This window comes from Grus americana, chromosome 11 (assembly GCF_028858705.1).
Source record: "Grus americana isolate bGruAme1 chromosome 11, bGruAme1.mat, whole genome shotgun sequence".
NCBI lineage: Eukaryota > Metazoa > Chordata > Aves > Gruiformes > Gruidae > Grus > Grus americana.
The window spans coordinates 4477577-4505378 of NC_072862.1; the positions used below are offsets into that span (position 1 = coordinate 4477577).

Genomic DNA, 27802 nt, shown 5'->3' on the forward strand with positions numbered 1-27802 from the left:
AGAACTCCAAAAACACTTTCCTCCCTATAACGTACTGGCTGCATCCCACCTTTGTCTCTGAATAAAGTCAGAAAAAAAGACTGCATCAGCAGCTGCTACAGAAGCCAAAAAAACAGCTGAGATAATACAAAATAGACAAACCTCACTCCTTTTTAAGTATTCTCACCATATGGAAGCTTCTATTTACACAAGTGCCAGACTCCTTTGACCATAAATATTTTTCTATAAAAATATAAGGACTACATAGATTCTGTAAGGACTTATCATTCATGCATTTATTGTTCTTCACATAGTCATGGACCTTCAGACCTCTTTTTAATTATACTGTTACTCAGAGCTCCTCTAGGTAAAATTCATTTTTTTTCTAACCATGCCAACTTCTGCTACGCATTTTCCTAAACTCCACAATCCTAGTCATAAAAGCTCTGTGTAACCTCTCCTGTCTCACAGTTTGAAGTCTAAAGTCTAAAACATGTTCCAGCCTGTGTTTCTGTGCATTCCCAATATCTGTCTCAAGCCTATGCACTGCACCCACCACCTCCCCAGTTGACTTGCAAAGCACCAACCATGTATCTGCAGATCTTGTGCAGTCTGCAGTTCCGTCTCTCCTCTGTATACAGTATGCTTCTATACTGTTGTTGGATAATGACTTGACTGATTAGGTTTGTTTGAGTAAGACTATGCATCCATAAGGGCTGTCCACGTAAATAACGAGAAGGATGGTATGGCAAGGTAACACTTTTCATTAAGCTGATAGCTTCCAAACACATAACCGATGAGGAAGACAAAGCTGGGTTATTTGTTTCTATTTCTTCTGTCTCAGTTGTGTCTATGCTAGAATCAGGAAATGAGCTTGAAGAATATGTAGACCCAGCCTAGTTAATCCCAGTAGTCACCTAGCGGGCAAGTGGCAAAGTTGGGAATATATCCAAATCCTGGGTCTCAGACTTAAGGTTTTTTTAGAGTCCCTACTTCCTACCCTAAGCAGAGTATTTGCCTGGTCGGCACATTTTGAGCAGCAAGAGATTCTTTCCACTATGGGTTTTTGCACAACATACAGGCTGTGGATAGACATGCACCAAGTATCCTTCAATGCAAAAAGAACCAGAAAAATGGTCTTATTTTTTCTCCATTCATCTTCATTAGATGATTAATTATAACTGGCCTTCAGGAGGGATCTCAATTTGCTTCCCCAGTAGGATGGCTCCACTCCAGCAGAAGCTTTGACTGCAGACAAACATTGGCAAACTTACATCAGCATTGATACACAGCTAGGCCATGTAAGATGAAGATGAGAGAGTGGACTTTCATGCGTATCAGCTCTCTGAGCGTACCCACAGATCCACAGCATGTCTCTACTGAAATTCTCACCGTCCTGCCTTCGACGCTGCTGTGACCTATAGAAATTATATTAGGTACTTTACCTATGAAATCATATCTTTGGTATCTATAAAGAGATACCCTAAGGTATGAATTAAATAGAAGACATGCCAGTAATCTTGTCAGATTATTGTAAATATTCCTTCATACCTAATCATCTTCCTATCTTTCCTAGATTCATTTAAAAAAAACTTTAAAATGCAAACATTATTCTCAATACACAGCACTTTCCGGGACTACTTTGCGTTTCAGTGCTTAGAAAATGACAAAGTGTAAAAAGCTTTGCCTCTGCAAAACTAATTGTGACCTCTGCCTGCTAACATACTCCAGTTCTTAAACTGCATTTAATTTCAGACATTTATAAGCCTTGTCATCTTCATTTCCCAGTGCTGTATTACTGAGCTCCTCCTCAAAAAACCCAAACAATCATAACGTATACGGTGTGATATGCTACTGACTTATGCCGAAAAAAAATTCTGCTGACAAAAAGTCAGTCTCTCTCTAGACCAATCTGTGAGATGATTAATGATTTATTGGACAAATACAAGATTTTTAACATAAAGAACCCTGAAAAGTGCTTGCTTCTTCTCTATTGTAATCAGATTCCAGGCAGTGATTCTGCTCAGAGGCATGTTGTACCGTTAGTGTCAGGAAGACGGATGAAAACCTGAAGTTCATCACAACAGTCAGACAGGACCGGAGAAAAATGTCGCTTTCCTGACATCAAAGAATCAACGAGCACGACTTACGTTTTAAGCTCAGAGTGATAGAAGTAGATAGACAGCATTTTAATGTTTGTTTCCCTTTTTATAGCGTATTTCTAATGCGGGGTTGGTGGTGGGTGGGGGTTTTTTATGCCACACAAAGCAAGTTGGAGATATTTTCTCACAGCATAAGCTAATGTTCTCAATCTGTTTTTCCTTTCTAGGGTCTGCGTAGACAAATTCCACAGCAACATCTGATGATAAGATCAGACAGTAGTAGCAGAAACATGTTTAAATCATATTTACAATGTGTCCCCTCTGGGCCAACCAAAGAGCAATCTTTCTTAGAACAATACATATTGGCAATTTTTTTGCTCCATTTAGAGATAATTTTAGCTCTTCAGTGTCATGCAAATACACAGGGCTTTACTCAGATAAAACTGCTATCAAGGCATTGGGAGTTCTGCCAGGAAAAAAGCAAACAAGTCTCCCAAGAGGAGTTCAGCTTGAGAAAGGCTTCAGGATTTACTCTACTGGGCATAAAAAGGTGCATTTTAAAATGCACATTTAAAAGACAAAAAAATCATGTTTTTCAAAGAAAAAAAAAAAGGCACCAAAATAATTAGTTTCTGAAGTCTAAATTTACTTTAGACTCACCAAAATGTACATACATTTACATGCAAAATGAAACATGATTCAGCTCCTCTGACTGGGAGCCGCCCCATCCCCACGGCCCAGGGACCTTCCTCCCTCTCCCTCCCCAGGCGGGGAAGCCAAAAGGCTGGTCCCGACCGACCCCGCTTCTCATCGGCATGTGGCCAGGGAAAAAGGACAACTGCCCGAATCCCTACCTGCTCCTTGAAAAAGGTTTTGGTTCATAGGAGGAGGAATCTACACGTGCTCATTAACCCTTGCCCAACAAAATGAAGTATTCTGGACACCAAACACCAAGCTCTTTGCTGTGAGATAGAGCAGAATTAGAGATATTAACAGCATTGCAATTCAGCAACTGGATACGGGTCTAGACAATGAGACCATCTGCCGCTATATCAGATAGGGTTAATGTAGTCATGTTATAAATGCTCCTGCTTTCTGGTACGCGCTGCACGACCAAAGTTAGGAAAGTCTTCTGCCTCGGAAATGCACTGTATCATTGCCAACTGGTGGGTTTCCTTTCCTGTAAATCAAGTGACGCTTTGCGCTGTCAGAGGATATTGGACAAGATGGTCCACAAAGCAAAGAAAGAAATCGGCACAGCAAAAAGTTCAAAAGGAAGGAGGGGGAAATGTTTGCTATGGAAATAATGAGAAGAATTGGTAACTTGGTCTTGAGACATTTCATACTGCAAATGCACACATCGCGTGCGCCGTATTGCAGAAGATTCTTCACTGACCCCGTGAAACTGTTCTATAACTTCCCTCTGAGATGGAATAGTGGTCCAGCTCTGCCCAGGACCCACCAGACACCGATCCCTGTGTACACCCTCCACAACAACTCCTTAAATACGCCACAGCTTGAGGGGATCTTGGAGATGAAAGTGATGTAAATATGAGATGATATTATCTGGTATTGTTATGATAATTTTATGGTCCTGCCTGTATACAGTGTCTTAAAACTTTGTAAGCTCTTTCTTGTTTGGCTTTCACTGCCTTTAAGCGCCTTGGTAAATTTATAATCCCTTTTCTTTAGCTTCTTTTTCTATCTTTTTAACTTGAAGACCTGGCATGCAATGAATCAAAGAAGGGATATTTATACCCATACTGTGAGAATGTTTACAATGTACAGAAAATTCTCTCTGTGGTTTGGTCTTTGTATATTTTCAGAATAAATGACAGTTTTCCAAACGTACTATATTACTGTTGAATCCACAGAGTCTGTATTTATGTAACTAAAATGCTTTTATTTAGACCTTTGCAACATGCCAAAATTAAAAATATTTTAATGAATGAATCAAAGTAGCACAGAAAAAAAATCTGTAATGTATTACCGTTCCAAAATAAAAATTTCTACAAAAAGCCTCTCAGATAAAAAGAATCTGTTTGTTTTACAAAAAGTAATTTTGTTATTTTTATGCCCATTGTTTTAATAACAGAACTTTGATCTTGAAAATATTTTAGCATGAAACATGAATATGGTAATAGCCAAAGTTTCCATTTAGCTGCTGCTTCATGTTCCAACAACATTGGGTTCCATGACATGTAGTATTTAATAATTTACATATGGGCTCCAGGAGACCCCCTTGAGGTCTTGATGCAGACATCATTTAAGTTTTCCAAAATTTTATTAAGGTACGTGGATTTTCAAACTTGAGAATATCAATAGCATCACTAAGGGCCTGACTTAATTTTCCCAATGCCATGATTTGGTTTGAAGAACATGAATGTTACAGGAGAATGTTCCAATCAATCCTGCAGACATTAAGCACTCCCTACATTTTATTCACAGAGTTCCTCAACAGAGCTGAGAAGTTGTTACATTACTCAAGCATCTTGTATTAAATTCAGCCCTCTATAAAGTTTTGGAAACAAAGGAAGCAGCTACTAATACTCCATTTCCTTAATTCCCTTCAAAGGAATTTCCCTTTCTAAAATACTTTAGGAATTAGAGCTAAGATCTGCCTTATTCTAATGCATTCGCCTCCTTAGGCTTACTTACAAGTGTAGGTACATATGAATGAATGAGGCAACATCTCACCTTCCCACCCACAAATGTCGCTGGGGGGGGGGGGGGGGGGGGGAACCTGGAGGATTTTGTAAATTCATCTGGCACTTCCAGATGTCAAGCAGCCCTGTCTGACCACATATGGATCAACTCTACCATGCACCTGTAATGAGCCCAGTGCCTCTGGGACTGCCAGGCTGTGATGTATGCGTGGGTAAACGGATACTGATGGATTTATCGAGCATGTGCAAATCGTCTCTGTAGCACACTGTATATCATAAGTCTAACATTTACAGAAGCATCAGTTCTGGTATATGTTCACTACCGAAATGAACCAGAGACGTTTCTGGGATTCCACATCCGCTCCTGGGGTGCGAGCTAGTCAGGTCAGGGAGATGGTGGATGAAGTTTTGAGAAGAGATTCATCACAGAGAAGTTAAAGACGTGCTGCCGGCAGCACTGAGGGTATTCTGAGCATCCTGGTGGCAACCAAATTTGCTCTAAAAGCAGTTGTACAAACACAGCTACATCAGGACCAGATCGCATCTGCCTTAAAGAGAGACTGGTGTCAGGTAGAATGGTACCCTGGGCTAATATTTATTCCTCATTAAGCAACACTTCTGATAAGCTGAAGTCTTCATCCCATCCCAACTCAAGTTATGTGTGCATTCTTTGAGCTTGCACACTTTTCCATGATCCTTGAGGTGAGTGAATAAATCTTACAAATGGTTATATGCCTCTAATGACACCTCTTGAAGGGAAGCTGAACATAACAAATTCTAGTTAATCTTGATGGATGGGCTGGAAGTAAGGCGTGCAAGAGATAGCTAGCAAAAGCACTAGTATTAGACATTGCCATTATCATTAAACATGCCACCCTGCCCTTGAAAGCTGATTAACATCAACACCTCAGAAAACATACTGGAAAATTTCCAGCATCGGTTGTGACCTTGCAATACTGTGGGCCACGGGAACTGCAGCAGGCAGTGACTCCTCCGAGTGTGTTCCTTAATCTTCGGTTATGATATGAGCACCATTAACATTTTAGAGTGCTCCAAAATTAGAATACTACTTTCTTCTCTCCCACTCCCACTCAGCAAAGCGGACATACACTGGGATTTAACACGTGTCTGAAAACAATGATATATTTACATCCCAATTAAAAGTGCAACTTGCCACTGTGGATCAAGACATCTGTACCTGCAGCGCACTCTGGTCACATCACTGGACCTGATAATTGGGACCCCAACGGTAGGAAGCACAGACAGAACCTGCCCATCCATCCTCTGAATTCAGAGATTCTAACAACGAGATTCTGCACTTGGAGCAGCGCTGGCGTAGCATGGCCCAAAGTAAACAATGGGATTATAATCCAGTTACTGATACCAGAGAAGTCTGAATCATCTCCTTTCAGATATTATGTCCAAGCAAGCTTAATCCTACTGGCAACACGGGAAAGTTTGTATTGCTACTGGTCTTCTGTAGAGCGCAGGACATTTGCGTCCATTAAATATCTGGAATATTTCTGCGCAGCTACTTTTACACTTAAAACACCGTGTCTGGGGCACATGCCACAACACAGCCTTGCGCTCGTCCTCCTCCCCACGGGAGCATTGCCGCTGCCCCTGCACGCTGCCGAAACCGTCGGGGCCCCGCACACAGCCAGGGTTCAGCTGCAGCGCTCCAGCCGAGGACCTGGCGTGGGGTGCAGGTATAAGTGCTGGCGAGCCGTGGCCTGGCCGAGCTGCAGCAGCGCTCCCCGTTCAGGGAGGAAAACCATCTGGATTTCGCAGTTCACAACTGGGGCAGGCATTCCAGGGCAGCCAGGCTCCCACCGACTTTCACTTTGTTTTCTCTAAAACAGACCGAGTTGCTGTCAGCTTTCCTACGACCTTCCCCTGCTTTAATTTACACCCCATGCAAACTCCACAAACATTTTCCACTGGAATATGCCAGGGACAGAGTTCTTCCCCTGCATCATTTGGGGAAAACTGATGAAGTTATGCAAGGAGGTTTGGACTTTTTTATTTTCTGATTTTGAAAAAAAAAAAAATATATATATATTTTTTCTTTAATTTTCAGGTTTTACTTGGGCTAAAACTATTGTTACCAAGCAACAAAGAAGGATAAAATTGGAAGCTTTTTGAAATTACTGCTACATTTTTCAGATCCCAGTTAGGCTTATGGTATTAGTCATAGCTCAAGAGGAAATTAGCTGAACATACATAATCATCAGTTCATTGGTATATTAAATATCAGGATGCAAACTATCCTGACTATACAGTTTAGCACACATCTCTGCCCACATACATTTGATTTTCAGATCTGAGGAAAGTTCTCAAAGAATTTAGTAAGCTACTTCTGCAGATCAATTCCATTTGGTGTCTTACTATTTTTAAAAGGAATGTCGTTCAATATCCCTGTAATTCTAGCTTTCCCCTAGCATTAGTAGCTTGGGAAGTGGGTGACAGCATTCTGTGACTGGAGTGGTCACAGCAGTATGGCATACATATTTGTGTCAGATTAAAAAAGAAAAAAAACCCCACAAGAATATTTTAATGCAGTTTATCGTCACATGGACAACATAAAATGTAACAAAATTCCACACATCGTTTGACGTTCTTTGCAAACGCACAATCTATCTCTGTATTTACCTATTGCATGGGGTTTTGAAAGGGAAAATTTCTGAGCATAACAGCTCCGTCCACTTTAATATAACCAGGTTCCACTTAACAGAAAATTGCTTTTTACTCAACCATTTAACTGACCCCTTTCCAGATAAACTGCACAGTGGGGTGGATCTGTGCCCTATCTTTGGCAGTCCTGGTATTAGTGTTTCTAGCAAGCAATACGCTTTAAAAGCGCGTTACTTGTGTATGTTCCCTCAGTGGCTATAGCCTTGCTACAACTGTATCTAAAGGTAGACTGTGAGAATAAAGGAAATAACACACTTAATTGTTTCTAAACATCCAGAACACAACCCCATGCAGACCTCATCGTGACCGACGCTTTGCAAGTGAATCCGACCCTTGTGGCTATTCTCCTTCTGCCACAGCCCTGGGTATAAACTGTTTTCTTGGATACCCTGAAGGGAAACCAGACCGTGACCGTTCTTTTCTGTGCCACTGCTGTCTAGTGTCATGATTTCAGTGAAGTAGCTGGAGACGAGGAACAGAATTCCTCCAGGGAACCCTGAGATGGGCAGGACACCGACTTCTCCATTTCTGGGCTGTTTGACAATTTCTGGTCTTTTTCTACTTACAAACGGAGTTAAATAACAAAACATCCGTGTTTTCCGGGGGGGAAAAAAAAAAAAAGTGTTTTCGGTTCAGATACCATACTATGTTTCAGTTTTTATTTTTAAGAAATCCTGAATTTTCTAAACTCTCGAAAGAATTTTTCATAACAAGCAATCTTGCCCTCAAATTTAATTTTAAAACAGCTAAATACTTTACTTGGAAAATTACATTACTGAAACATTCTTTTTTTTCTCCCCCAAATGAAACTGTACCAACTTCATTTTGGTTGAAATAACATTTTTAAATAGAGGAGAGGGATGTCTTCTGGAAACAAATCAGTTTTTCAAGTAAGTCAGGTTCACATTAGGGTTTAAACCATAAGCATGAACCTGTGTTATCCCAGACACCTTCAGAGTAACTCTCAATCCAAAAAAGTTTCAAATTACTGAAAAAGACTGGAAAGGATAAAAAAAAAAAAATATGTTATTCCAAGACAGATTTTTAAGTGTCAGACAAGGAATTCAAAAAAACAACTGGCAAATCAAATTGATCTTTTATGCTATCTCTAATCATCATGGCCACTAAACACCAGCTCAGAAACTTGTTACCAGAACTCAGCTGAAGGCACTTCTGTTCGAAAGATCAGGCTCACATCCAACCACAATTTTCTGTCTGTCTTATGAGGAAATAAAGCACCTTCCACGACATGTTTAAAAATAAATCCCTGGATCTTCTCTCTGCCCAATTTAAAACTTCTACAGTTAAGCTCTGGAGAATTTGACAACAAATCAGATTTAAATATTGTGAAAGTGTGGCAAACAGGACTCCAGGGATTCCCTTAAAATTCTGCAATGAATAGGATACGTGATGCGAGGTTTTGTAATTCCCAAGTGAAGGTTTATGAGTTCAAGTTGCAATGTTTCCAATAATAGAAGGGAGGCAAGGTCTGTCGGATGTAACAATGTTTAGTCAACTAAATGATACAGCAAAAAAATACACAAATTTAGAACACACAATTCATTCTTCGTGTCATTGAAGAACCCATGAAGAATCCCACAAAATCTTTCAAAAATCGACTTCTGTGCCAGAAAACTTTGTGTTCTTTCTGACTAAATCAGTTGGTCTAATAATACATGGAAAATTACTTTTCCTTCAAAGATTTTGCCACTCCAGACAAATTGGTTATTTGGACAATGATACAACATTCAACCAAATTATAAATAACTCCCTCCCACACCACAAACAGTTCAGGCAGGAATATGTGTATTTACACAAAGCTTGTATATGACCGCCGGACAAGATAACCAGAATACATGTGGTTTTGAAGTGTTTGGCAAATCACAGGATATCTCCGTGAGTACACTCAGAAGCAGCAATTAGGTGGACCGTTACCTTTGATAAATGACAACGCGTTTGTTTCCTTTGGCGAAAGAAGGACCTGATGTGCATTACAAACACCTAAGCACAGTTGGTGCATTCATTAGCAACCACAAGCAAGTCCAGTTGAAAAGCACTTCTTGGAAAAGTTTTCATGAGGAGTTTCTACTGGATTACTTAAGAGAGCTCTATCACGGCTTGCTATCCAGTTCTATTAACAAAATGGTTTCCAAGTTCAAATCAAAATACTCTGCATTTGTCACATAAAATTCTTATTTGACTAGTATTAAGACCGATACATACTGTGTGAGGTCCTGCCCTGCTTAAACATTTTACTAAAAGCCCTAGGATTTCACATGAGTAGAACAGTTTCTTCAGTCTTTGGTGGCAAGCACTTCACAGGACTAACCACTTGCGGACTGGTGCTCCGATTCTGAAATAACATAATTTGTGCACTGTGAACTGTTCTAGCTTACTTTTTGTTTTTATCCTCCTACCTGCCTCCTGCTTTTCAATCCACCTAAAATACAGCAGCTAAGGGCAACCCCCATCAAACTCATGCTATTGTTTCCTGGCAACTGTATTTTTCTTCCATTAAAAAAATTACTCATACAGGTTTTTTCCTTAGGGCAAGTCTAGTGAGTTAATTATTAAGTAACTAAATTGCTTGACTAGTTACAGGAACTCTGACCCATCACCAGTCATCATCTGGTTTCCAATGAATTCATGGTGAACACACGGTGAGAAGATACGGCCACCTGCTACCTGCGAGGACAAGTAGCACCACACAGCCCATTTCCTAAGCGCTGGTAGAGGATGGGGTGTGCTGCAGTACGCATAGCCCGGGTCCCACTGCCTGCTGCTAACAGACAGCAGGATCTGCAGTGTTCTGCAGCCTGCTCTCCACCACCCTGGAGGTATTTCCAATGGGAGTCTGCCTGGGAGTAGCAGGGACTCTGCTGCTGCTCTTGGAGAGATTCTGGCACAGAAATCTTTCAGGTGTTGTGGCAGCAGCACAAATGGTATCAAAGCTGTGCTGCTGTGGGCAAGGAAAGCAGAGCTATATGGGGATGCAGGTCCTTCACATGGATGGTTCGGACTGCTGTGGATTTTGTAAGATGCCTGCTGTAGTTGGGATGGAAGCCTATTCTGGAAGGCCTTGCTGTTTACACAAGGATGCCAAACAGCTCCCTCAGGACGGATCTAAATGTAAACTCATTTATGTGAAATGTGAAAACTAACTGTGAACTCGCATAGTTGCCATCGGCCTGTGGCAGTACAGAACAGTTTGTCTTCTTATTTAGGTATCCCAACCTGGATCTTTTTCTCAGCTGTATGTTCACAATGAATAAATTAAAAAGTCAAAACATGCAAACAGCAAACTAAACTGGACTACATCAACCTTGAACAAGAAATGCAGAGTGACTGCTGCAGAACACACTCTGCTTCTTAAAGCCAAGGGACATTCAAATATTGTCAGCAGCACAAAAAGGTGCTTCTTTCCTTGGCTTGTGCACGGCAGGAGACAAATGAACTTTGACGTCTCATTTCAGCTCATCACAGAACAAAGACAACAAAGGTGCTCCATATGCTGCCACGGGTTATTCATGCAACAACTACTTAGTCTAGCGAGGACAAGGGCGACCCTCTCTATGAACCCTAAGTCTGGTTTATATAAAGTCTGATGTTTTCTTTCATAAGACTGCTGTTTCCAGAGACTAGTTTATTCTTGCTAGGATTAAGCAGATAGCAAGAATAACATGCTGCAGTGTATGTTGCCAGCCAATTAAAGTGGATCATGGCCTGATAGTGATAATAGAGATTCTACAAAATATTATTCAGATTCCCAGACAATAAATCTTAGAAGTAATGTCTGAGATATTGTTCCAGTCCAATAGTATCTCTCAAACATTTATACAATGGTACATTTATACAGCTAGTTTTATTTGGAGCAATGGTCTCTCTATATTGATTTAAGGAACTCAAAAGTTGCGCCTTGAAGCCTGTCTTATTATGGTTCCTCTCTAATTAATCAGTACTGAAAACAAATAGGCAAATCACACAAAAAAAGACTGCAAAAACAGCATAAATTGGTACTAGTCATTTTTTTAACTCAACAGTAATTCTTCTTCACAAAGATTTTGTATGAGTCTGCAGATACTACTTACAGCCAGGGATTCCACTCTGACCTCCCTCTCATTTTGTTTAAGTACTGCATTACAGTTACAACAGTTTGTAATTTTTCAGTCTCTATTTATTAACTGTTTTCTTCTGCCTTTCTCTTACACGTTCTTGTCTTACAAGCATATACTTTTTATAGTATGAACTTTTCTTATAACTTCTATACATATATTCTTAGTAATACAGAAACATTTCTATGTATCAGTTACACAGAATGACCACCCAAGTCCTGTTCTAGAGGTACAGGATGCACCTAAGGTGTAAGACATTAAATCAGCCTCCATGATCACACTCACATGCTACTGTTGCTGAAAACAGTAATGACAGTTTTCAGTACTAGTTCCTGAAACTGGGAGTTTCTGAGTGTAGGTTGCAGAAGATACCAATAAAAGTGCTGCCTACACTACCGTTTCTGCCTTTAATAGTTTTTGTCTACTAAGTCTACATTTTCTCAATAAGGTTGCGGATAATGTCAATAAATTGACAAGACTAGGCATGAGCAATTCTGGGCTTAACTGAGCCATTCCACTCAACTGCTTTACGATTCTAGAAAAGTAATTTCAATCACCTTGCACAAAAATCTGCTTTCTAGTTAAAAGTTGGGCACTGAAGTTGAAATTTGTGAGGGCTGATGCACAAGGTCTGCTGGTCATTTTAAAAACTGATAATAATAATTATGCTTTTCGGTATTTTTCATTATTTTGATTTTTTTAGAAAAAAGTACAAAATATTTCCACATGAAATATGAAAGTAATAGTTATATCTTAAAATTTCAGAGATCCCTCTGTTATAATTTTGAATCGGCCTGTCAGCTGTAGAAGGACATGTGGTAGCTGAAAAGGAATACCTGTGATGACTTGCCTTTTCATGTCTTCTGGACCATTGATGTCTTTTCCAATACAATATTTTTTCATCCTAAAAATTACTTAAGAAAAATCTTGCAATTCAAGGTTATAGGAAAAAAAGGCTGACTTATTTGCCTTGTTTTTCATCCAAGCATAAGTACAATATCATATATGTTGCATAGGCTGCAGCTGACTCATCTTCTAAGCAGACATCTACGTCGTTGAATGAATCAAGCACCTGTTTCTTTGCCTTTTGCAAGAGAAAGGTTTTCACAAATTGTGTAACTCTGCTAGTGAAGAGGGTCTTATTTTCAGGACAGATAAAGTGGACATATCAGTGACTGGAAGCAGAGTTAAATAAAATAGCAAATCAAGCACTCTGCCTCAACCAGTGACACGACAAACCCAGAGGCAACAACAAGGTCTGCCAAGGAGCTTGATTTTATCAGCGGGTTCCCAGGTAAAAGAAACACTCTAAATGGTCATGAAAGCATTTCTACAATACATGTCTTCGAGTATGGCAAACTTCTTACTCAAACATAATTTGAATTTAGAAAACGTCCCATATTCTGGATGTTTTGACTGATAAAGAGGTAGCAGGGGTTTCTCCTCAGAAACAGCTAGCAGACATTTGGATAAGCAATAACATCAGTGTATTTATGCCTATATGGCTCAGCCCTAATGTCAGCTGAAGTTCACAGAATACTCCTCAGACTACCCCTAAACCAGGTAACCTGTCACAGTCAAAAGCATCAGCAGCGGAAGTACAGTGAAAGAGGGTCAAGAGCCGCAGCAGCTTTCCACTAGCACCAGTAAGAGTAGCAAGAGTTTTCAATTGCTAAATCTTGGTCAGAGTCAATAAAATTTCCTTTGTTTATCTCTTCATCATTTAAAAAACTCATGAATCCTAAAACATGCCTTCTGTATAGGAAGAGCAAGAAGATACTACTGTAGTTATATGCATTTCCATCAAAAACCTGCAATGAGCATCAACACATCAGATTTCCCTTCCCCCCACCTCAGAATTTTTGAGAATGAGCTAGAAAATAGTTCACTAATTATCTGAAGGGAAACCTGCCAATTTTGGTGGTAGATGATTGCTTGAGCACAGTTGTCTGATGTTGAGCACTGATGCATCCAGGCCTTTGGAAATCATGAATGAATTTCAATTGGGTATGCATAGAGCAACTTCTACTGCACAGTGTGATGTCGTACTAATATGTACTTGCCTAGAAATCCAACACAGAGCTTAATAATGTAAGTTTAATGTAGAATTTACTGGCAGCATAAAATGTTCCTAATAGGCAGCATACTGAGTACCTGAAATACTGTGATGACTTTAAGTCTCATAGTTCAAATGTTTTATGAAGAGTGGCCATTCAGCAGATACCAGAGTGCTGAATGCTCTGTCCATAGGTGACTTTATCTAGTTTCGCATCTCTATTGTCCAAATCTAAGCAACATTTTTGAGTTAAATAGAAGTATTCTAGCAGGAGGAGCTCATTATATCTGATAGGAAACAGTTCCTTTCAATGTTGCATTAAGATCACACTGAGATCTACCTGGAACATTTCTATGACATCCACTAGCTCTATAAAACTGGCACAAGTTGATTTCTACCAATTATATTCACAGAGAAATGGATTTGAAGAGCCTGCAATACTTTCCAGAAATGTTTGTCCTCAAAAGACTACAAGCTTTGCAAGTTGTGCCATGGGTTTTGCCTGCCCTGCTAAAGCAACTGTGCATTACTGAGATTTTTTCAGTCTAATTAGAAGTCTGATTCTGCTTAATGATTCTTGTGCTTCCCGAAGTCACAGGTTTCAAATAAAGAGGTGATGAGCTTCATGACTGCAATGCTACAATTCAGGATTGGACCCATAATGAAAGAATTAGCGCATTAAACAAACAGCATAAAACTTTGCTTATTAGGTCTCATCAGTCTTTCTTTGGGTCATGTTGTTTCGAAACAACTTACAGGGAAGAACAGAGAAAAGAACTGTTGGTGAAGTGAATGCAAACTGTTTCATGAGAGAAATAAGATTTGCATGGCTGTACATCCATATAACCTAAATTTCTCATGCTGTAGACAGCTGGCATAGATATCTCTTCTTTAGCACATAGGTATACTGAAAAAATACTGCAGGAAATTTGTTTAATTGTTATGTAGAATATTAAGAGCCTGATCCAAAGCCTGGTGATGCCAGTAGAAAACCTAAGTGTCATATGCTATGTATTTTAAGTAGACTGAATTGTAATACTAAAAGTACCTTATTTCCTTTGGGGAAGCCACAGACAACCCCAAAAGACCATAAGAAACCAAATCCTTAAGAAGCACTCTGGAGCAGCAATTTTTGGTGAAGAGGAACACCGAACACTTATTTTCTTCTGAAAAATCAGAGCAGTCACTTTATTCATATGTGGAAACACAACCTCCCCACTACGTTTAATGTCACAAAAATGCTAACTGCTCATGGGGGAAATATTAGATCAATGCTAAAAAACAGCTGGGAGAGACCAGGGGAAACATTGCACAAGATCTGCAAGCACTTTGTGGAATATTTAGTTGGCACTTTTCTGGAGTGTTTGTGAGCTTTTTCTGATATTTCTGAAGGCATGCTGGGAAAATGTTATGGGAAAATAACAGTCAAGTGGTAGAGCCATATGAAAAAAATCAACAACAAATAATAATGAACTAAGCTAATTTATCCCCCAGATAAATCAATGCTAAAGCAGAAATACACTGTCTGTAACAGTATTCCTTGCTAGGAAAGCACAAGGATAAGTCGTGTGTTATTTCTATGATCAGTTCCTTTCATTACTACTCCCACCAAGTTGCTAGCTTTCAGCAGCAGATGAGAGAGGCATCGATGTGTCCTCACATTTCAAGAAATCTGCCAGGCTCCTACCTTCATCCCTCTTGGCCTATCATTAACTTAATTCAGCTTTTGCGAATTTTCAAGAATGCACGCACTGTTCTAGCGAAAACAGCTTCCATTCTGTTGTGCAGAACTGAGTGGCATTTAAGCAATTTGTATTCACTAGTTGCAGTTCTCTCCTCAGATCTCATCACCTGAGATACATTTCTTCTTCACAGTTATTTTAAGTAGGATCATACACCCCTCTCCCCTTGTCCTGCCCCATGTGGGACAGTCTTTCCAACCAAAGAGCTGAAGCAACTTCCCCAGCACAGCACCTGCCTCCAGCCCTCTCCACTATTTTAAAGTTTTCTCCATAGGTTCATGGCTTTTAAAGGTACATAGACCATATCTTGCAGCCTCCTCTGCTCTACTTTTTTCCGGGTCACTTTGATGTTGCCCTCCCGTGCAGAAACCTCAGTGTTTGAGAACAGAGATAGTCTTTGTCCTCATGACAGACTTGACTCCAGAGACCAAGAACTTCTGCAAAATGCCACCAACAGCGTGCAGACACAGTTTGAGCACTAACATTTACCAGCCAGGCCCCAGAAGGGTGTATATTCCAGTAAGAAGCCAACCCCTTGAGCAATAGAAAAGGCCTGCCAAGGACAGCCAAGTAAAACCAGATGCCGTGGGTTGGAAAGATACAGAATGGCAGTCACACTGGTAGGCAGTGTGAGATGAGAAAATAAGGAGAAGACAAGGAAACGAGTGGAGAAATGAGGGAAGAAACAAAAGAAGAGCAACAGGGAGGGAACTGACACAGGCAGTGTGAAAAAGCATATGATAAGCAGGCTATATAGGAAAGTAAAGGAAGGCAGGCAACAGTGCAAAAGGAGAAAAATTACATTTAGACATATATGCCCAAATTACTGCTATCTGTAATACTGTTGCCTACATCACAAGTAATTTACCAGTTGGGATCTGTTAGACAAGAATGAATGACCTCCAAATGTTTGGGAAAATATGAAAGTATGAATCATGGTATTTGACTATATATATTAAAAAAAACCCCACACCAACAAAAAAACCCCAAATCTATGACCTTACCATTATTACCTTCGGTTTTACCCTTACTTTTGCCATTGGCCTGAATGGTGTCGTCCTATTTCAAGCTGTTTGTCTTCAATAAATTCCTGATAATTGCATATGTGCTAGTTTTACACAGTAGAGGCCAACACTGTACTTTTATGTGATAACTGAGGCTAATACTAATGGAATGGCAAAGGTACAACTTAAACAACTTTGAGCAACTTTAAAGAGCTTCTTTGCATGCCTCCTGAAATAATTCCTAACACCAGTTCAGTACACTAACCTCTGCCTTTAGAGTAGCTATAGAATTACTTTCTATCTTGTTAGTCAATGACTTAAATCAGTCCCTAGAGACTACTTCATCAAGCTTCAATAATCTCTAAACCAACTATTTATACCAAGATTTTTTTCATGACTTTTCACCAGTCATCCCAGTTTTCTTTACAAACGTTACTGAATTTCTCTTTACGCAGTGGGAGGGGGGTCATTTTCCACAGCGGCTAATGAAAAAAGTATTGGAAGGCATAAAGCTATTGCAGAATAAACCCCACATCTGCCTTCAGAACCAAATAAATCAGTCTTCAGAGACTGGGCTTTGGAGCTTGAGTTACTTGGGGCTGTAGCAGTACACATCCACTCTGACTGCATACAGCCAGAAACAGCGCAGAGCAACCAGTGTCTTATATAAACATGTCTCAGGGAGACACAACCAGTCTGCTCTTCCCACAATGTCTCGTAGCTGCAGTTCTGATGATCAAACAACAGACTGGGTAGGAAAAGCACCTCCCACCCCCAATATCCATCTGTTTAAGTAGCAAATGTCAAGAAGGTCCTTGCAGCAAATTTTTGAATGTGCAGGATGCTGGGTGCAGTCACAGCTCACAAATGCTAAGGTTTTGCATTGGCCTGAAGTACCATAGGTGATGTCTCCTTGACATTATGGCACAAAGTCCTTTAACAAAGAGCCATTATTTTAACTGGGGTATGGAAAAATCTTGTTGTAGTCTTTACAAATGCTGTCTAATGGAAAAGTAATTAGCAGAACACGAAGAGTAGGTATGGCAGCAATCTCATAATGTCCTCATTGTTATAAAGCAATGCACAAACATACAGCCTAAGCCATTATATTGAAAACAATCTTCCTAAAATAGCCTGCAGCAGCAAAGCACTACAGAAAGGGATTTGTTACCAATCATATAACACTCTGTACTAGTTACTAGTCAGATCTTCTCCTGATGTTTAGCAGGATTCTCTGCTTTGCAGTTTCGGAGAACGCCTTGTTCCTAAATAAACCGCTAACTTTCAGCCTCCTAGTTCAGCTACACGGCGAAAAACACAAGCCGCAGGGAAGGAGAAGGGAGAAAAGAAGCAATACCTGTGGAACTGCTATTCAGAAAATTGTCGTGGTTTAACCCCAGCCGGCAGGCAAGCCTCACACAGCCGCTTGCTCACTCCCCCACGGCGGGATGGGGGAGAGAATCAGAAGAGTGAAACTGAGAGAACTCGTGGGTTGAGATGAAGACAGTTTAATAGGTAAAGCAAAAGCACAAGCAAAGCAAACCAAGGAATTCCTTCCCCACTTCCCATGGCAGGTAGGTGTTCAGCCATCGCCAGGAAAGCAGGGCTCCATCACATGTAACGGTTACTTGGGAAGGCAAATGCCATCACTTTGAACGTGTCCGTCCCCCCCTCCTTCTTCCCCCAGCTTTATATGCTGAGCATGACATCATATGGTCTGGAATATCCCTTTGGTCATTGGGGTCAGCTGTCCCGGCTGTGTCCCCTCCAACTCCTCGTGCACCCCCAGCGCACTCGCTGGTGGGGAGGTGTGAGGAGCAGAACAGCCCTTGGCTCTGGGTAAGCACTGCTCAGCAGTAACGAAACCATCCCTGTGTTATCAACACAGTTTCCAGCACAAATCCAAACCACAGCCCCATACTAGCTACTGTGAAGAAAATCAACTCTATTCCAGCCAAAACCAGCACATCATTTTCAAAATTTTATTCCCATCACAATGTCAATGGAAATTTTCATAGAGGTATAAAACTGGAGCAATTCTAATTAATTCTGGAACTAGCCATGTCAACACATTTTTTGGAAAAAATAGGGATATGACATTAAAAGGATTCCTGCCCTTCTCCCAGCTCTTTCCCTAGAGGAAGGCTTGGCTGAAAGGAGCCAGACGATGGACCTGGGAGACTGGCATGTTTAGTTCATGGACCTCAGCTCTGTTTCTGACATGTATCTGGCCGGGCTGTCGATAGCTGTCAGTTATCTTACTCTACCGCAGACCCTGCGAGTGTCTCTACGCCTTTGTGTATACATTTGGTTTGGGAACAAACTGTGTAGGACATTAACTACTAAAATTATGAAAAAAAAGAATTGAGAAAGAGTGACCTTAAATAGTGGACTTTGTGACCTTGTGAGTGTCCCTGAAACTAAGCCAGATACAAATACAGATCTCCGAGGACACAAACACATCACAGCTCCCACATGGGACCAGCTTTGTTCTCCATAGGAGTCTCCTCACCTCCTGGAGGATGTCAACCGCTCCCTCTGGAGCCTCCATTTGCTTCCTTCTCTTTTCTATATGACACTCACAGCATTTCCTAGCACAGAATCCTCCATCCCCCTCATTATCAAAGCTACCAACCCTACTCACAGATGTACGCCCTGGAAAGGGAAAATTAGCCGTATGCTGAACGTGGAGCACAGCCCTCATTTCAAACTTGACTTACATGGATATCCACGCTGGTCCTCTACTCCAAACCATCCTCTCTTCTCTGAGATCTGAAGTTTTGGCCTCATGAGTAAGTCCTCCTAAAACCCAAACAAATAAGAAACAGTCTCCTTCATGCTCTTGGTGACTGGTCCTTTACATTATTAGGCCTGGCTAAAAAAGTTAAGACCATTTTTATAATAATGTCTTTGAAAATTGTCCTTGTTTTGTTTTTAATTAAAATATAGCATTAGCTGTATTATTATCAGTACTTTGCTAATTTGTCAGATGACACATTTTCCTTGCATTTTTATGTGGCATCCTGGTTAACAAAACGTTTTCTTTTTCAAAACAAGTTATTTCAGAAATTAAAAAATGTATCTATTTTGACACAATTTTAAGGAAAAAACTGTGCAGAAAACATTTAGAAATTGTAAAAATTGCCAACAATATTGCCTCATAATCTAACTTTTTACAGGGGCAACTAGTTTGACATTTCAAGTTTTCAGAAAATTCTGTTTTTTTCAGTCAGATCTAGTATTTATATTAAAAATTGTTTTTGCCAAGAGGCTCATGTTCTGTCACTGACAAATGAAGCAGAGACTGCCAAAATAAAAAGATACTACTTTTATAAAAAGATACTGCTTTTCTTCATTTTAGAACCTTGTCAAAGTTCAGAAAATATCTTAGAAACACCAACTACACTTTTAAACTGCTCTAAAATGTTAATGTAATTTCAGGGTATAGTTAATATTGCAAAACCACAAGGAAGAAAAAAAAAAAAAAAAAGAAAGGAGTTAGAAGCTGCCTGGATCAAGACATCTGAAAAACAAAAATAAGGCTAAAACTGAAACAGTTATGAGAGCTACACAAAATGTTTCTCATTAGAGCAAGATAGCTATGAATATTAATATTTAACAATGTAATTTGAATAGATCTGGTGCAGCATCTTCTGCAGTAGGACTACACTCAAGTTCTGTGGTGTTCTGATCACAAATACAGATCTTAAAAGCTCCTCACACTCCACATCATTGCCCAATTAGAAAGTTAATTAAACCAACCATAGTGGAGAGGTCTTGGGGGTCTCTGTACCTACTCAGCCATGACTCCTGAAGAATTTTAGAGGTCCCAAAGGACTCTGCTCATGCTAAGAGGAAGAGTCTTCTTACGTACAAGTCAAGTGTGGTTTTTTATCAAGAGAAATAAAACATAAACCTCCTCATGCTTAAAAAAGTACCTCTTGTCTCTTAACAGCAAAACTAGGTTTGTTTAATAGCTAGGATGTACCTTCTTTCTTTTTCTAAACTGAGTAATTGGTCTCCAAAATACACACAACTCCCGTCACTTGCACCATTTTGAATTAAGAGTAAACGTTGACTCATATTAATGACAAAAACCAATGGCTTGAGCCAGTGTAAGTATGTTCTTGGCATATCACTTATTAATCCACTGACTGCCTGATTCAATGTGGACTAAATTCTTAAGATTTTTGATCATTAATAGTAATCAATATAGCGATGCAGCTAGACGTGTAGGCATTGCACATTTGATAAGTTATATAAATTTTTGTATTTTGGCTCTAAATTAGAAATTTGAGGTCTGACTTCCTTTTCTAAAGTACTACAGTTAGCGTCTTCCCATTCCCACTACCCAAATTTAGCTCAATCTCAGGCCCATGTTTTGTGACAGTATCTACTCCCATACGAAGGAACACAATACGTGCTTCACATTCCTGAAAGTTATTTTTTCTTTGAAACGATTTGGTTTTCATAGTACTGGAAAGTGAAGATTCACTGCTTCAGGGAAGTTCTTGCCTCCCCTACAATTCTTGCAATATGGAATCATCTCCACATGAAAAATCATCACATTTTCAAAATCTTAACTTGCATCAAGTTGTTTCCACACTGGCTTAACAATTCCCCAATTCCAGCACTTCCCTGGCAAAGAACGTCACTGATTTCAGATTCCTGAAATATAAACATCATTTTTTTGGATGGGATCTCTGGCTGTATGCACACTTCTATTTTTCTGATGTGGGAAGTTTCCAACAGACATCTTTAGCTTCTATCACATGTAGAATCTGTGATGTTTCAAGCTCACTATTTCTCCGAAACATCACTGTGATGTTATTGCAACTGCTTGTCCCACCTACACAGAGATGTGCAACACACCAAGCAGAACGCTGATGTAAAATCCTCCCAGATGAAATCTTTTAACACTTCAGGTATATAACTTTTCTAAGCGCTCGTTCAGCTCCCAAACAGAGGTGAATGAAGAGTACACATACTAAGGAGCAGTTCTCAACCTTTCCCATCAAAGTCCAGATCACAGCAAGACATTTTTGACCTGCATACCCAGTTTGATGCTTATCCTAGCCTGATCATGCAAAGTTTATTTTAAAAAGGATCAAACTTGTTTTTATTACAGTATTTAAAGTCACATACATTAATTTTTTTTCCCTGAAACTGCACACAACATTTTCCAAGTGGCACATTCCACACTCAGCATATTTGCTTCTTTTCACCAGGCAAATTTTGTCATGTCCCTGCTTTAACTTCACAAAAGCCTGTTATACCTCTCTACCCATGGCTTAATTTTATCCCAACCCCCTTCCCAACAAGAAATAAGGAAATAACTCTTTGAAATCTCTGCTTACCATTTCTGAGTACTGGAACCTTCTTTTAAAAAACTTGTGTTTTAAAACAATATAAATTCCACAGAAAAGCTAAAAGCACTGAAGTGAAAAAGCCTCCTTAAGCCACTACCATTTATTCTTGACTATCAAAAAAACCCAAAAAACAAACCCCTCCAAAAAAACCAAAAGCTCAATTAGGATCAAATTAAAGGTCATCAAGCCCAGAATCCTGTCTCTAAGAGCAATCAGCTGGGGATACTCATCTTGCAGAGATAAGGGCATGCTCTGTTTGCAGCGATTCTCTCCTAGCTTCTGGCAATCAGTAATTTAGAAACTTCTAGAGACAGAGGTCAGTAGCAGAATTGCCCAAAGATGTGCTGTGCCCTCCCTGAACCCATATACAGCTTTAGTCTCTACAACATCCTGCTGTAGCCCTCACCAGGCAATACACCATTCTCCTAACCTTTTTGTCTCTTCTATCTTGGGGCTCACCTGACCCAGAATTTAAGAATTTTTTACGTAACAGCCTGGGTTTTCTGAAGCTTCTGGTGTTGAGCTAAGACATAAGGGAATTTTTCCTTAGTTTATACAAAGGTAAGCAGTGCTGTAAATACATAAGCAGGGCAACTGCTTACCTAAGAAATAGTGGATGATCACAAAGGCCTGCTTGTCAAATAGACCTTGTGCAAGTATTAAGAACTGTTTATTTTGGAAAGGGTACAAAAGCATCCTGAGATAAAGCAGTGTTGCTGATGTGGAAAAAACAGAACATTCCGCATTATTTGCAATCGTCCTGCCAGTATGAAAGGTGAAATAATTTCCATTCCTGTTCTTGAAAACAGGAACATTTGTCATGTTTTAAGGGAAAAGGGTTGGACTTGAAGACTTTCAGAAATGCTTATGTGTGAACACACAGTGACAGATGAACACAGCTTCGCCTCTTTTTGATGGGGCCAGATCGTCAATCAAGGGCAATGCAAAGGCTCTCAGATTTGTCAGCTAAGTACCATCCCAAACACACCTACCCATGCACAATGACGCATGTGTGAGTACTGTCTGACAGGTCTGCAAGATCCACGTGAAGAGAAAATGGGGAAAAGATGCTCAGCAATTTGCGTGCACTGAGCACTCCCTATTCTCCGAGACGTGGACTGACCGCCACTACCGCTGAATTCATCATGCAAACTCCTGCAGAATATGCCTCTAAATTATGGCTTGCATTTTATGTCCCACCCATTACCACTGAGTTAATTACAGTCTGGATTTAAACATTATCATTACTTACAACGTGTAAGATATGTGAAAGGGAATTAGGCATATGTAATATCAGTTCTCTCTCTCTAAATTGTTTAAATAGGGGAGGAAAAGACGAAGAAATTATATAGTACAGAATGTGGTGTCTACATCATAATTTGATACCTACTGCACGTTTTCGTATTGCTGAGGAAATGCAAAGATGCGGCATTTGTGGCCATAGGACTGGATACTGAATGCTTTCTGGGATGTAGCCTCCACTGAAATTTGGAATCCTTGCGTAGTTTCAGGCAAGCAGTGGTCAGGTCTGGGCTTCAGTCTTGTACTCAAATCACAGACTTACTCATAAAAAGCAACTGCTCACCAAAACTGGATCCAATATCAAGTGAAGAATGGCTCAGGAAAAGCACAATTCAATTTCTAGCACTCAGCTGAAGACTTACTGAATTACAATAGGCATAGGCACTTCTATTATTTCATTAAGCCGAGTCTTAAAACATGGTTAATTCTCTCTTACCACAAAGAGGATTGTTCATAATAAAATGTATAATAAATAACTTCAAGACTCTCAGATATTGTAGTGGTGAATTAATCTAACTATTCAGACAAAGAGCACTCAACATGGCTGACTGATCAAATTTCCTAAAAAGCTCCAGAAATGAGAGCATTATTTTATACTTATCTCTATCCATATTAATATAGGAATGTGTACTTTTAGCCAAAATTCTTGTGGACCTTGCCTCTCAACTATTCTTAAATAAAATATAAACTTTACTATGACTTTAGTTATGTGAAGAGATGAAAAGGAAGCAAGCTATGAAATAGGCTCAAATTATGTCAGTCCTTCAAGTACGTGCCTGAAAACAGCTAGATTTCTGAGGCAGTGAAGTAGCTTTTAAGCAACTACAGAAAAACATGTATGAAACGTCAGGAGAGGATGCTCATGTGCTATCTTCTTGCTTAAATGTTTCTTCTGAAACAGAGGGATTTGATTTGGATTTTTGATGCAGCTTGTTCTGCTGCTAATATACAACTTTCTAAGGATCCAGTTTTTTTGTATCGACCTTCTACTCGTACATGCAAAATCCTGAAATCCTAGCTCAACTGCCAAGCCAGAGTCTAACCTTTTGCAAAATACTTAATATAAATGTCATATAAACCATTATCATTATGAACCGTTGATACGAACTGTGCTCTACCATTACAAGACTGACATTTTATTTGGTCCACATTCACCAGCTTTTCTGTGTATCTTCTATTAATGCAAACTTATATTCCTACCAGCAGTAAAAGTAAAGGATTGAGGCAAGTTTACTTGAATTTTAATGACAGGAGCTACACAGAGAGATAAAGAAAAACATGTAAAACATACATAGTACAAGAAAGGTCATAAAATGTCATAGAATACAGAATCTTTCAAATTTATAACTCTGTACAGTGATTCAGGGCTTGGCAATGAACAGAATGCTGATAAGATCTTGACATTTGAGATACATTTTAAATATACTGCACATATTCTAAATACACTAAGCACATTTTAAATATGCCCAGGACCGCTGTGAATTTTAGTTTCCAAAAGGCTCCAACTCATGACCTAAGTGCATGAGGAAGACCATGTTACATTGGACATGTCCTATTAACCTAAGGAGTTTTGTCAGAGTCAAATAAGGCAGAAGAACAACACAGATGATTGCCGCGGAGTGGGATTCGATTCTTTCTCTGCGTTACCCAATGGCTTCTACTTTTTTTAACAGCAAACTCATGTTAAAAAAATCAGGTTTCTTGCAAAGATCTCATTATCAAGTGTAAAATGATGCTAACCCTTACGAACAAAAGGCAACTGAAGATGAGTAAGTACTTCCAATCAAATTGCATTTGATTTCTGTGAGACTGGAAACTTCACAGCAGCAAAGAAAAAACCAAACCGTACTGAATGAAACCTGCTGCAAAAACGTTAGTTTTTCAGACCTTTGAGAGTTGGCATTGTATCTGTGCTACATCCCAAAATACCAACTGACATGCCCTCACCCTTCTTATGACAGGACAGCAAAGTTAAATGACAGAGCCCTAACGCTTCAGTAACGGTCCCACCCCAGTGCACTACCTCGCACGATGAGAGAACTGACTAAATAAAAATGACCTTCCTCAGCTGTGGCAATGTAATTTCGGCCCTGGTGGCAATACACAGGAAACCAAACCTCTTTTCAGTTTCAAACCTCAGCCTTTGAAAATGACATTAAAGGCTCATGTTGCGAGGCTGCTTTTTAAACATTTTTTTCAAGGGAGAACTGCAGTGTAAGTGTCTCCAGTAGGGAAAGCTCCATTTGTGCCTTCTCCCCTTCTCCAGCAGGGAGAGGGGAACTTCAGTTCCCCGTCAGCACTCCAAACTGTCGTCTAAATGCAAGACTGCACTGGCCTTCAAAAGTTTTAATTTATAAATAATCTATTCCTACATAAATGTCACATTAAAGTATATAGCAGAATTCAGCACACCATCTGCCTAGCCATGACTCCAAATGAAAATGTTATTCAAGTTCTTGCCCGTATTTTCCATCCAAATATTTGTATAGTTTCAAATAGCCCAAGGAACCTGGTCCTGACGTCACTCTCGTTGAAATCAATAAAAGCTCTGCCTCTGGCTTCAACAGGAACAGCCTCGAGCATCCTGTAGCGACAACTTTGAAACACTAAACCAAAACTGCTACAGCTATCATTGAAGGAAGTAATGTATTTCTATCTCTATTTACAACCATCCTGAATTCAGGAGGCACTTTATGAACTCATGTAAAGAAGGTCATAAGATGGTGGTCACACGGGGCACTGATTTAGAGCAGTTATCTTAAACCAGCCTGTTCAGAAATAGTTCCACTGATGGATTTCCCCATCAGACGAGGTCTGAGCAGCTACCAAAATGAACACCAGCGCTCAAGTCACTCATTTGTACTATGTGCATCCCTAGACCACATAATCTGAAGTTTTATTTCAGATAAAATGCCCATGGAAAAGAACAGATGCCGTGGTTAGCAACAGCTATCTGAGCTTTTGTGATAAACTGGAAGATGACGGTGTCCTACTAGTGAAGCGTACTGACATTACAGACGACGCATGGAGAATCAGCAGAGTGCACAGCTGGTGGTCCAGGTGGTTGGACGGAGGAAGGAGATGCAGCGTTGTGGCAAGGGAAATGGTGACAGAGACTGGTGAGAAGAGGAATCCTAAGGAGGCAGATATGAGACAGAGGAGAAGAGGAAAAAGGCAGTGAAGCACAAGAAGAAAGTATGAGAGTCACTACTACAGATCAAACAGAATAATCAGAAAGTCAGTAACATATATGTATTAACTAAACTTTATCACCATGGCTCTGGACTGCGCATGGCCTTCAGATGGAGTTAACAGAACCTACATGCACGGTCCTGTAGTACATCTTTTTTCTTTTCTTTTTTTTTTTTTTTTTCAAAGGAAAATTCTGTACAAAATTCCTTACCTAGGAACCCTAAGTATGTGATGCACACTTTCTTCAGTAGGGCGATGTATACAGCCAAAAGCAACCTTAAACTTTGTGGAACGTTAATAATTAGAATGAAATGAGCACTACAGATGGAATTCATATTTGAAAAGTGAAAACCCTTAATACTAAAAACTATTCGCCTGAGACTGAATTGGGAACATAGTTGTGTTACCACTAGCCTGTTACCTTCTAAAGGTCACTAACAGACAATCATCCCAGACGTTCAGAAAATCATTTTGTCATGATATAATAGGCATATAGTAAAGGTCATTTGAAACTTAAGTTTCTAGTTGGGCTTCTACATTGCCATAAAGCAAAACACATGAAAAGAACAATTGAGCTGGTATGTGGCTTTAGTGCGTGTGAGAATTCTGCTCCACCATCCACAATGAACAAAGCTGTTCTCTTTTATTGCCTTTTTCAGTACTTGAATATCTGCCTTGTAAGAGAAATTGTTTTTGCCTAATGCTATGTCTGGTACTTCAGGTGTGGTCTGGCTGGCTTTTTATAGCATATTCTGGAGTGCTTTTAAATCATCTCCAGGCAGAAACAGATATCAAAAGCAGTAACCTTTTCTGATCTCCCCCACTCACATCCAAGTGCCATTAATGGGACATTAATAGACAATGCAAACACAGGAAAAACGTATGCCCGGATACGGGCAGCGCTGGCAGACCGTTCTGTCTGCACTTTTCCTCAGCGGTGGTGTAAGGATGTCCCACCAAAGACCCCACAGCCCGATTTCTGAGCAGCTCGCCACGGACCTGGCCCTGGAGGGGGGCAGCTCCAGCAGCGCCCCTTCCCGCAGTCCCTGACTCCTGCGTGTGCCCAGCCAAACGGCCCAACGCTCCTCCGAGCCAGCCGTCCCGTTTGGTGCCAGCCGCACGTTAAACGTGGCGACAGTTTACACCCCCCCTTCCTCCCCTCCTCGTACCCTGTCACACCCCGCCGCGCCCCTGCCCTCCTCCGCCTCTCCCCTCTGCCCGCACCCACCTCCCGCCCCCTCGCCTCCCCGCTCCCCTCCTCTCCCACCGCTTCCCCGCCACCGTCCCCTTTCCCCCCGCAGCCCTCCTGGCCCTCCCCTGCCCGGGAGCTCTGCCCCCCTCCCCCGCCGCAGCCATCCCCTCAGGCACACCTCGCCCGCCCCCCAGAGCCCCCCGCCCCACTCCCCGGGCTCCCGGTTACCTGCCACCGCACGGGGCGGGGGGGGGACGGACACGACTACACACAGGCGGGACCCCACCCGGCCCCCCGACCTCCTCTCCCCGAAACAAAGGCACCCTTGTCCCTCGCTGCGCCGCGGACCCGCGGGGGGACCCCCGGGGCGTCCCGGGTGGGCGGGGCCGGGG

At 40.6% G+C, this 27802-nt stretch overlaps 1 long non-coding RNA gene across 1 annotated transcript in view; it reads right to left on the reverse strand.

The window, feature by feature from the left end:
* Positions 1–27778, reverse strand: part of LOC129211366 (uncharacterized) — a 208597-nt gene extending 180819 nt beyond the window's left edge. Inside the window, exons 1-2 of the long non-coding RNA XR_008578824.1 lie at positions 27639–27778; positions 19076–19157 (exon numbers count right to left, since the gene is read on the reverse strand). This is a non-coding gene — a long non-coding RNA (uncharacterized LOC129211366). The remainder of the gene's footprint in view (positions 1–19075; positions 19158–27638) is intronic.
* Positions 27779–27802: the final 24 nt, after the last annotated feature.